This window comes from Phacochoerus africanus, chromosome 1 (genome assembly GCF_016906955.1).
Source record: "Phacochoerus africanus isolate WHEZ1 chromosome 1, ROS_Pafr_v1, whole genome shotgun sequence".
NCBI lineage: Eukaryota > Metazoa > Chordata > Mammalia > Artiodactyla > Suidae > Phacochoerus > Phacochoerus africanus.
In genome coordinates, this window is record NC_062544.1 from 629,860 (window position 1) to 639,712 (window position 9,853).

A 9,853-nucleotide genomic window follows, 5' to 3' on the forward strand; every position below is an offset into this window, starting at 1 on the left:
TCGTCCTGGGCCAAGGTGACCAGAGGGAAAGAACACAGGGCCGACCCCAGGCAGAGTCCCCGGGGCCAGGGAGAGCAGGCCACAGCTGTCCCTGCGTTGGAGCGGGGGAGGGGGCAGAGGCCGGGGTGGGGGGGCCTGGCTTGTTCCACCAGAGGTGGGGCATTGTATAGAGATGGGGGCTGGGGCTGCTGACCCCAGAGTGAGGTGGTCCTACCTACTCAGGTGAGCTGAGCTTGTGGGGAAGGGGTTTCCCGGAGGCCACTCCTCTCCCAGCCCCATGGACTTCGGTGTAGGGGCCATCCTGCCCCCCCAGCCACCCCTGAGCCTGCCCCTCCCCAGCCCAGCCCCGCCTCCTTCCTGCGACATTCGACCTCTGACCCGGCCGCTCCTCTGAAGACTCTGCCCCTCCCCTCCCTCCTGGACACTTTTGCCGGCCTCTCACGTGTTCGGCGCTGACTCAGGTACTGCCCACCTCTGCGACCTTTGCCCTCTGAACCTTGGCCACTTTCGAAGGCCACACCCGGCCCGTGTCCAGCCTGGAGTGCCTGGTCCCTGCACCAGTGCCCGCGGATCCCCCAGCCCAGCCTGGCCGAGCCTGCAGCCCTGGGCCCCGCAGCCCTCACCTGTCCTCCTGCTCTAGAACCTTCTCCCCAGCACTACCTCCAAGGTTCCTGAGTCCACTCTGGGCGGCCCCATGTCCCGGTGGGGGTGGGGCCTCTCTGACCCGCAGGGGGGTCCCCAGAGCTTGGTGTCCTTCCCCGCTTCAGGCTCTCAACGATGCCCGCACCCCTGACATCCTGCCTGGCCGCCCCCGACCACGTGCGGAGGTTCAGGAGTGGAGTCCAGATCCTGGAGCCCAGTCCCGGGGGGCGGGGGGGGTGCTCCCCTGGCCCCGCCCCTCCCCAGTGGGGCTGCAGGTGAGCTGAAGACACCTGTGCCTCAGCTCCTTTTCAGCAGCCCCTTCCCAGCCGGAGCAGCGCTTCTGAAGGAATTAACTTCCCTTTACATGAAATCTTACGAAACCAGCACAGTTTAAGTCATGAAAACGATCTGCTCAGGACTGCTCTCCCTTTCTTACTCCTTCCATTCGCTTCTCTCTTAAGACACACTCCTGATGTCCAAGTCCCCGAAGGTGGCCCTCCAGTGGCTGCAGTGGGTCACCTCCCTCTCCTCCCACACCTATGTGCCCGGCGGCTGCACCTCAGGTGGGGCTGGCACTTGGGGCGGGGTCTCCGCCGCCCACCCTCCCTTGTTCCTCTCGGTGTCAACCCCAGGGCCTCTCAGGGTCCCGAGGGGTGCACCTGCAGATGCCACCCTGGCTGGGCTCCCGTGCTCCCTCCTGGGTGGGGTCTCCCTCCGCCCTGCCCCATCACTCCCCCGCTACAGCCGGCATTGACTCCGATCCAGGGACGCAGGGGCCCCCAGCCTGCCCGCACTGCTGGCCTGACCCCTGCCTGCTTCTCTGCCAACTCCCTTGGTCATCCTTGAAAGTGGGGGCCCCGGGGCTCCTCCCTCTTCTGCCGCCCCCCCCTGCCCCGTGGCCTGTGTCCAGTGGCACCTCACGGAGCAGGTGCTAGGGAAGTGCCTAGTCTGCTCCTGATGGGCCATCCACCCCTGCCGCTGTGTTGAAGGCCATCAGTGACCACTCAGCCAGGTGGACCATGGGTGACAGAGCAGCACAAACGCCAGCCCCTTTGTTTGGCTGTGCAGGAGGCCTCTGGAGCAAGAGCCCAGGAAGAGCCGCTGTGGCTGCGATCACCGCAGCCTCCCGTGGGATCACGCAGAAAGGGCTCCAGAATGGTTGTTGGTGGTGGACCCTGTATTTTGTTTTCACGATAAAAATGTTCCCCCTAAACTGCATTTCCTTCCCAGCACCTGACTTGAGATACAGCTGCACCAGCGCCCGCTCTGCCTGTCAAAGGCCAACAACACGCCTCCGGCCACAGCTGTCCCTGTAACGAGGGCACCTGCTCCCGTGCAGCTGCTCCGGCCCAGGACTGGGCGTGGGCACAAAGGCACAACTGCCAGGCCTGGGCGCCCCTCCGTGCAGACCCCCTGCCCTGCTCTGCACACCTAAGTTCTCCTCAATAGTTACATAAGGAGCCGTCCTGGGGGTCCCAGCCCCCCTTCCCCACTAGGGAGGCAGAGCTCATTGCAAGGCCTGGGGAAGGGCTCTGAGCCTGGCGGGGGGCGGGACTGGGATGCAGGAAGCGGCTGACTTGGGGAGGTGGGAGGTGGCAGGTGCAGGGGCCTGAAGGCTCTGGAACTGGTCTGGGGTGAGCTAGGGAGAGGCAGGAAGAGAGTTGAGGAGCCAGAAGATGTGGGGACGAGGGACCTGACTGGGGAAGTGGGGGTGCCCTGTGGGGTGTCTCGTGGGGACCCTCAATAGGGCCACAGGTGTAAAGGTGGAGTCCCTGGTAGTCCCGCCCACCCCGGCCCTGCCCACGCCCAAAGGGTTTTTCCGCAGGGCCTCTTGGAAAAGTACTGGCCTGGGGGCCGCTGAGAGGGCATTTCCTCAGGTTGATGGTTAATCCCCAGCGGCTTGAAAACAATTTGACCGGTTTCTGGGAATGCCTTGAGCAGGGCAGCTGGCGGCCCCTCTGCCCCTGCCCCTCTCAGGAACCCAGACTTCGCTGGGGAGGGCGGCGCAGGCTGCCCCTCTGCTCCAAAGCCCTGGGGTCACGTGGAAGACGTGCCCCCCCCATTGCACTCTCTCCAGACCCCGGACCCCTGCACTTATGATCTGCCCAGGTCTCCGCGCTGCCCTCTGCAGACGGGGGCTGTCCTTGACCCCAGTGCAGCCCCTACGAGAGGCCAGTGAAGTCCTCGCCCCGGGTGGGGGCACAGGCAGGTGGGGGCTGGCAGAGGGACCTGGGGCGGCCGCAGGGGTCCCGCTCCACCCGCAGCCTGGCAGGGCGTTCAGCTGCCTCATCTGTGCAGCAGGCAGTAGGGAGGCGGGCGGGGGGGGTGGTTTGCCGGGCCGAGGCCCCACCCACCCCATCTCCTCCCCTCTCCCCCCAACTTCCCACAACATCCTGTCGGAGTTTCATCTGAACAGAGGTCCAGGAGCTGGCTGAAGATGCGGCGCCCCCAGAGCGGCTGGAAATTCCTCCTGGAAGTTTGGTTGGCAGCCTGCAGCTTCCCCAGTGCTTGGTGGGGATCCCTGCCTGGTTGGCTGTGTCGTCTCAGAGTCCAGCCGGCCACAAGGCCACACAGGACGGACTCCCTGCCCCTGTCTCAGCCCCCAATCCCGTGTGGCTTGTGCCCTCTCCGTCCGCCCCCCCCCCCGGCCCCCCAGTTCCAGTGTCCTGCTGACCAATGTCCATTCCCTCCGTGGGCCATGGCCACTCGGCTCCTGAGCCACTCTCTGCAGCTCGCCCCCTTCTTCACACTGCTGCTTCAACAGCCATCCTGGCCTCTGACCATCCGGCCTGGCCTCCACTTCCAAGGCCCTTGTGCCTCCTACAGCGCCCGAGTCCAGCTTCTCTCCTCCTTGTGGCGTTGGTCCCGTCAAGTCAAGGGGTCCTCTGGCTGGGGTGTCCCGGAGACTCCCAAGTCCACGGGCAGCCATTCCACGCCTCACCCCATCCAGCGGCTGAGTCTCTCCCATGAGTCTGGGCCCCAGGGTTGAACCAAAGCTCAGAGGTTCTGGCCAGGCTGCTGGCTATGAGGGGAGGGAGGGGACTCGGGGGGGAGCCCATTCCAGACCCGGACCTCGGGGGAGGGGGTGCTGAGAGGAGGTGGGTCCGCAGGTGGCCCTGAGCCACCAATGTGAACCCCAAACCCATGAGGGGCCAGAAAACTGCCCAGGGCCCCCACTCCCCTGGAAAAGGGGGCATGGCAATTTGTAATTAAGGACATTAACCAATGGAAACCCAGCTGAAATGGGGGGGGGTGTGGGGAGGGGGCTCTCTTGCACCTGCCACCCCGGCTCACACAGGGGCTGGTAGGAAGTGACTCCGGGAGCAAGAGCCTCTCCCTGCCTGGCAACAGCGCAGCCAGTGAAGAGCCCTGGTTTCCTCCAGTGGACCCCCAGCCCCCCTGCTCCCTAGAAAGTAGGCCTCTCCTTAGTCATCCGGACCAGCCTCAGCCCCGGCTCACCAGGCTTGTGTCCCCCGCACCAGCCCCGGCTCACCAGGCTTGTGCCCCCAGGACCAGCCCTGGCTCACCAGGCTGGTGCCCAGGACTCCGCCACTTCGCTGTTCCCAAGTAAGCCTGTTTTGCTGGTGAAGAGAACTGGGTTTTTATTGTTTATCTTAACATGGTACAAATCTACCCAAATAGCTAAGAGACGTGGCCAATGTCAATCCAACCAGAACTCACGCAAACAGACACCACCAGACCCAGACCCAGGTCCCACTTAAACTGGCAAAGAGTGAGATGACGCCAGTGCTTCAGGAGGTGGGAGAAATGGATGCTCCTGGGCCAAGGCCTTTCCAGTTTTCATATCCTTCAACCTAATTAACCACGTCTAGAAAAATCTGCCCCAGATGTTCCGGATGAGGGGAGCAGGACTTCGAACAAAAAAAATTTTTTTTTTTTGTCTTTTTGCCATTTCTAGGGCCACACCTGCGGCATATGGAGGTTCCCAGGCCAGGGGTCGAAGCGGAGCTGTAGCCACCGGCCTCCACCACAGCCACAGCCACAGCAACGCAGGATCCGAGCCACGTTTGCAACCTACACCACAGCTCACGGCAACGGCGGATCCTGAACCCACGGAGCGAGGCCGGGGATGGAACCCTCAACCTCATGGTTCCTCATCGAATCCGTTCACCACTGCGCCACGACGGGAACTCCCTCGAACAAAGATTTTGATTGCAGCGATATTAAGAATAAAGTCTGGAGCAACAGAACTGCCCAATAACGTAAAAGCGGGTAATGCGGGTAGCGAGCATGTGAGTGCACCCCTAATGGGGACTAGTGGGCAGACGAGCTTTACTCTGTGGAAAACACGACGTGTCGACTGGAAAATGCAAAAAGATACCGATTATGAATATATATCAGAACATATATGTAATATGCGTGTCTACGCACATACGCACGCACGGCGGGAGAAAATGCTAAGTTGGTCTTTCTTCCAACCACCTACAGATGGTGAAATCAAGAATGCTTTTTTTTTTTTTTGGGTCTTTTTGTCCTTTTTTTTTTTTTGCTATTTCTTGGGCTGCTCCTGCGGCATATGGAAGTTCCCAGGCTAGGGGTCGAATCGGAGCTGTAGCTGCCAGCCTATGCTAGAGCCACAGCAACGGGGGATCCGAGCCGTGTCTGCAACCTACACCACAGCTCAGGGCAACGCCGGATCGTTAACCCACTGAGCAAGGGCAGGGACCAAACCCGCAACCCCATGGTTCTTAGTCGGATTCGTTAACCACTGCGCCACGATGGGAACTCCAGGTCTCTTTGTCTTTTTAGGGCGGCACCTACAGCCTATGGAGGTTCCCAGGCTAGGAGTCGAATCGGAGCTACAGCTGCCGGCCTCCACCACGGCCACAGCAGCGCAGGATCTGAGCCACATCTGCGACCTACTCCACAGCTCACAGCAATGCCGGATCTTTAACCCACTGAGCGAGGCCAGGAATCAAACCCACAACCTCATGGTTCCTAGTCGGACTCGTTGACCACTGAGCCATGATGGGAATTCTGTGAATTCTTTTTTTTTTTTTTTTTTTTAGGGCTGCACCTGAGGCATAGGGAAGTTCCAGGTTGGGGTTGAATTAGAGCTGTAGCTGCCAGCCTACACCACAGCCACAGTAACGCCAGATCCGAGCCACATCTGTGACCTACACCACAGCTCACGGAAACACTGGACCCTTAACCCTCTGAGCGAGACCAGGTTCTACCTGAATCCTCCTGGATACTCGTCGGATTCCTTACCGCTGAGCCTCAAGGGGAACCCCAGGAATGCTTTACTCTTCTCTTGGTTCTGAGTTTCCCAAAGATACAAAGTTACAAAAATATATTACTTTTATAATTACAAGTTATAAAACTACAAATGTGCACATGGGACTATTGACGTGGCAAAACTTTAGCCCCTTTAGCTAATGCCTTGTCGGCGTTTTCCAGCCGCGCAAAATAAATAGGAAGGCTCTGTGCTGTGGCCCCAGGCTCCCTGGCTAGCCTCCCCGCCCAGGCCTCCTGGACGTCCACCCACGGTTTCCTGTTGGGCTCCATGGGCAGCGAGAATCACCAGGAAGGCAGAATCTGGGCGCGTTATCTCAGGGCTGTTTCCTCAGAGAGCTGGCTCGGTCCTCCTGATAACCCGGCAGTGAGCAAACAGGCAGGAAGGAGACTCAGGGGGACTCTGGCCTCGCGCTGGGCCAGGATGAGCCAGGGTGTGAAGCCAGCATCCGTGGGCGCCAGAGGCTCTGGGGCAGGTGGCCTGGGGAGCCCCCCTCCCGGTGAGCAGGGCCCCGGGCGTGGCCCTTTGGGAGGGGGGCGGGCGGGGTGGGCCGGGCAGCTGGGCACCTTCCCTCTCGCCCTGCACCACCCCGCCCCCCGCAGAGACTGCGTCCTCTCCCTCTTCCCCGCGAGAAAGAGCAGAGACCTGTGGGCTCGACCCTGGGGCCAGGAGTCAGTGAATCCGTCGGGGCACAGCCAGGACAAAGCACCAGAGGCCCCGTGACTCCCGAGGCTGCGACTCAGTAACTCAGGCCCTAGAAACAGGCTGCCACCCCTGGGCAAAGGTTCCTGACTCAGGGGATCAGGACACTGTCCAGGCCCCCACCTGCTGCCCGGCCCAGAGGCTTCGGAGGCCCCGGGTGTGGCCAGGATGACAGGAGTCGCGCCGCCATGTCTGTCGCAGCCCCACGGTCCCAGGGCTCAGGGCGCCGTCCTGCCGGCACCGGAAGACAATGTCCCCTCCCACTCACTTGACAGGTAGGGCACCCTGGCAACAGGAATGTGAGAAAAATCTGAAGCTGACCTCCAGCGCTATTGATAGAGAAGACGCAAAATTGACCCAGGACGCAATCCGCTTGGTAAAGGCATCAACAAGCCATCTCAGCCACTTCAACTACATTTTTTTTTTGTCGTCTTGTCTTTTGAGGGCCCCACCCGCAGCTTATGGAGGTTCCCAGGCTAGGGGTCTAGTCAGAGCTGTCGCTGCCTGCCTACACCACAGCCATAGCAACACAGGATCTGAGCCACATCTGCAACCTACACCACAGCTCACAGCAACGCCCACTGAGCGAGGCCAGGGATCGAACCTGCAACCTCATGGTTCCTAGTTGGATTCGTTTCTGCTGTGCCATGACGGGAACTCCCTTACTACATTTAAAAACACTTATGAAATCAGCAAAGCTTAAAAATAATCCTGATTTGGAGTTCCCGTCCTGGCTCAGAGGAAACGAATCCGACTAGAAACCATGAGGTTTCAGATTGGATCCCTGGCCTCGCTCAGTGGGTTAAAGGATCTATCTGGCTTGGCCGTGAGCTGTGGTGTAGGCTGGTAGTTGTAGCTCCAGTTGGAGCCCTAGCCTGGGAACCTCCATATGCCGTGGGTGGGGCCCTAAAAAGCAAAAAGACAAAAAAAAATGTAGTTGAAGTGGCCGAGACGGCTTATTGATGCCTTTACCAGGCGGACTGGGTCCTGGGTCAATTGTGTGTCTTCTCCTGGGTCCCCAGGGTGGGGGAGGGGTGTCGGCAAAAGGCCCGGGTTCCTTTTTGGGGGTGACAACTTTGGTTGTAGCGATGGCAAAATGATGGGAAAGGGTTACGTGGAAGCTGTCATTTCCATTTGGCATCATCTTGTACTGAGAATATACTCAAAAGCAATTGTTCGACACGTGAAGGATTTTGATGTAAGAATCCTGTTGTTATGTGACCAGACGCGCACAACGGGAAGGTAAACCTTACAAACGACGCTGTTCGCAAGAGCGACCCCAAAGTCGAACCGCTGACAGGTGTAAGGCAAGATCTTCGGGCCTCCACACAAGCAACTGCCCGGCGTGACTGCGAAAAGGAGGCTCCGCCTTAATGGAGAGACGAGCCACATTGACGGTTCGGCAAACCCAATATTGTAGAGACCCCCCTAAACATCTCGACAGATCTGTGCCTTGAATGCATTTGAGTCAAAACCCCGGCGGGTTTCGTGGAAACGTACAAGCGTATCCGGAAACGGAGGCGTTCTTGGAGACCCCGTCGGAAGCGAGAGAGGTGCGAGAACTTCTGGAGCGAGGCCTTGTGCCCCTGGAAGCAGGGAGACGGGACGAGCAAAGGACCAGATGGGAAGGCGAAGAAACAGACCCCAGCCCCAGCAGTGGGTCTGCGGCCAGGGCAGCCTTGCGGGAAGCGGGGCAGGGGATGCTGAGGAAGCGGTGCCTGCCGGCTCCTGAGGCCGCCCGCCCCCAGGAGTCTGGCCTGACAGCTGCCTCGAGAGACACGTGAGAAACAATTTCGAGTGGACAGTTCACGTACTCGAATCAGGACAACGAAGCTTCTAGGTTAACACCAGGTCTTTGCGACCCTGCGGAGGGCAGCGGTCCCTTGGAGGAGAGATGCTGGGACGTGGTGCCATGAAGGGCTTCTGCTCATCCAAGACCTGGGGGGGGTGGTGGGTGGCAGCAGCTGAGCAGGAAGATGCTCACGAAGGGAGGGCCCCAGAGCACACGGAAGGGGTCAGCGTCCCCGGAGCCAAGGACAGTCAAAGGGTGCTTCGTGGGAGGACAGCGAGGTCACAGCCTGAGGGATGCCCACAGCCCCTGCAGCGCTGCCTCTAGTGGGCACAGTGGACACAGGGCACGTGACTGTGTCGTGTGCCGTGTACCCAGGCGGCCGGCAGGTAACCGGCTCAGTCCTCTTAGATGCCGTTTGGCTTCATCTCCTCAGGTGGGGCCCGGGCACGAGTGTGCAAGAGGCGAGGACGGGCTCAGAGCGGCCCCCGTGTCATGGCGCAGACCGGGCGCTGCCCCATGGCGGGGGCCCAGGTGAGTGAACCGGCCCTGCCCGCCTGGGAGACGTGGGCACGGTGGCAGCAGGAGGGACCAGTAGCCTGGCTGAGGCTGGGAAGCAGAGTGGAGGCACAGACCGGGGTGCCCCCGGTTTCGGAACCGCAGGTGGACGGATGGTGCCTATGGGGGAGCAGGGCCTCTGGGTTCTGGAATGTTCTGTTTCTGGATCTGGGTGATTGTCCCATGGTGTGCCCGCTACTCGAAAATCCACAAACCTGTGAACCAGGTCGAGTCACAAAAGGATGCGTGTGCACGTACACGTGTCACCGCACCCCTGGCCGCGGAGGGGAGAGGGAAGAGCAGAGACGGGCTGAGACGCGCCCTCTTCCGTAAGGAGTCAAAAGTGAGGTTTGAAAGGAAAAATGAACCAAAAGTCAATAAAATAAATAAAATCTAAATTTAGTTTAAAACTTTAATTTAACTAAAGGAAAATTCTCAAGGGATAACGTCGAGTAAAAGCCATGGCCGGACAGCGCCATTTCCAGCTGTGACTGTGTGTCCCCGACACACAGTGTGAATGCGTGCAACGCGTGTGAAGCTGCAGAGCCACGAGGAGACTGCCGTGCACGCGTGGCTCTTCCTTACTGAGCGCGTGTTTGCGGCGTAATGACTAGTTGTTGGGGCGAGAAGGAAGGGGCCACAAGCCGGGAGCCAAAGGACTGAATGAGCTGCAGGTCCGGTTGGGGAGCGGAGGGCCGTGTAAATGGGGGAGGGGCTGGCCTCCCGGACCCTGGGAGGAGTGGGAGGGGCTGGGCTGGAGTGGGGGGCGGGAGCGAGGCGACAGGTCTGGCAGGACCTGCAGGAGGACCTCCGGAGGCCTTTGCCCTCAGAGAGGCCGGAGCTGGCGGGGCGGGGGCGGGGGCGGGGGGGGGTGTCCAGCGGGGGTGTCCAGCAGGGGGGTCCTT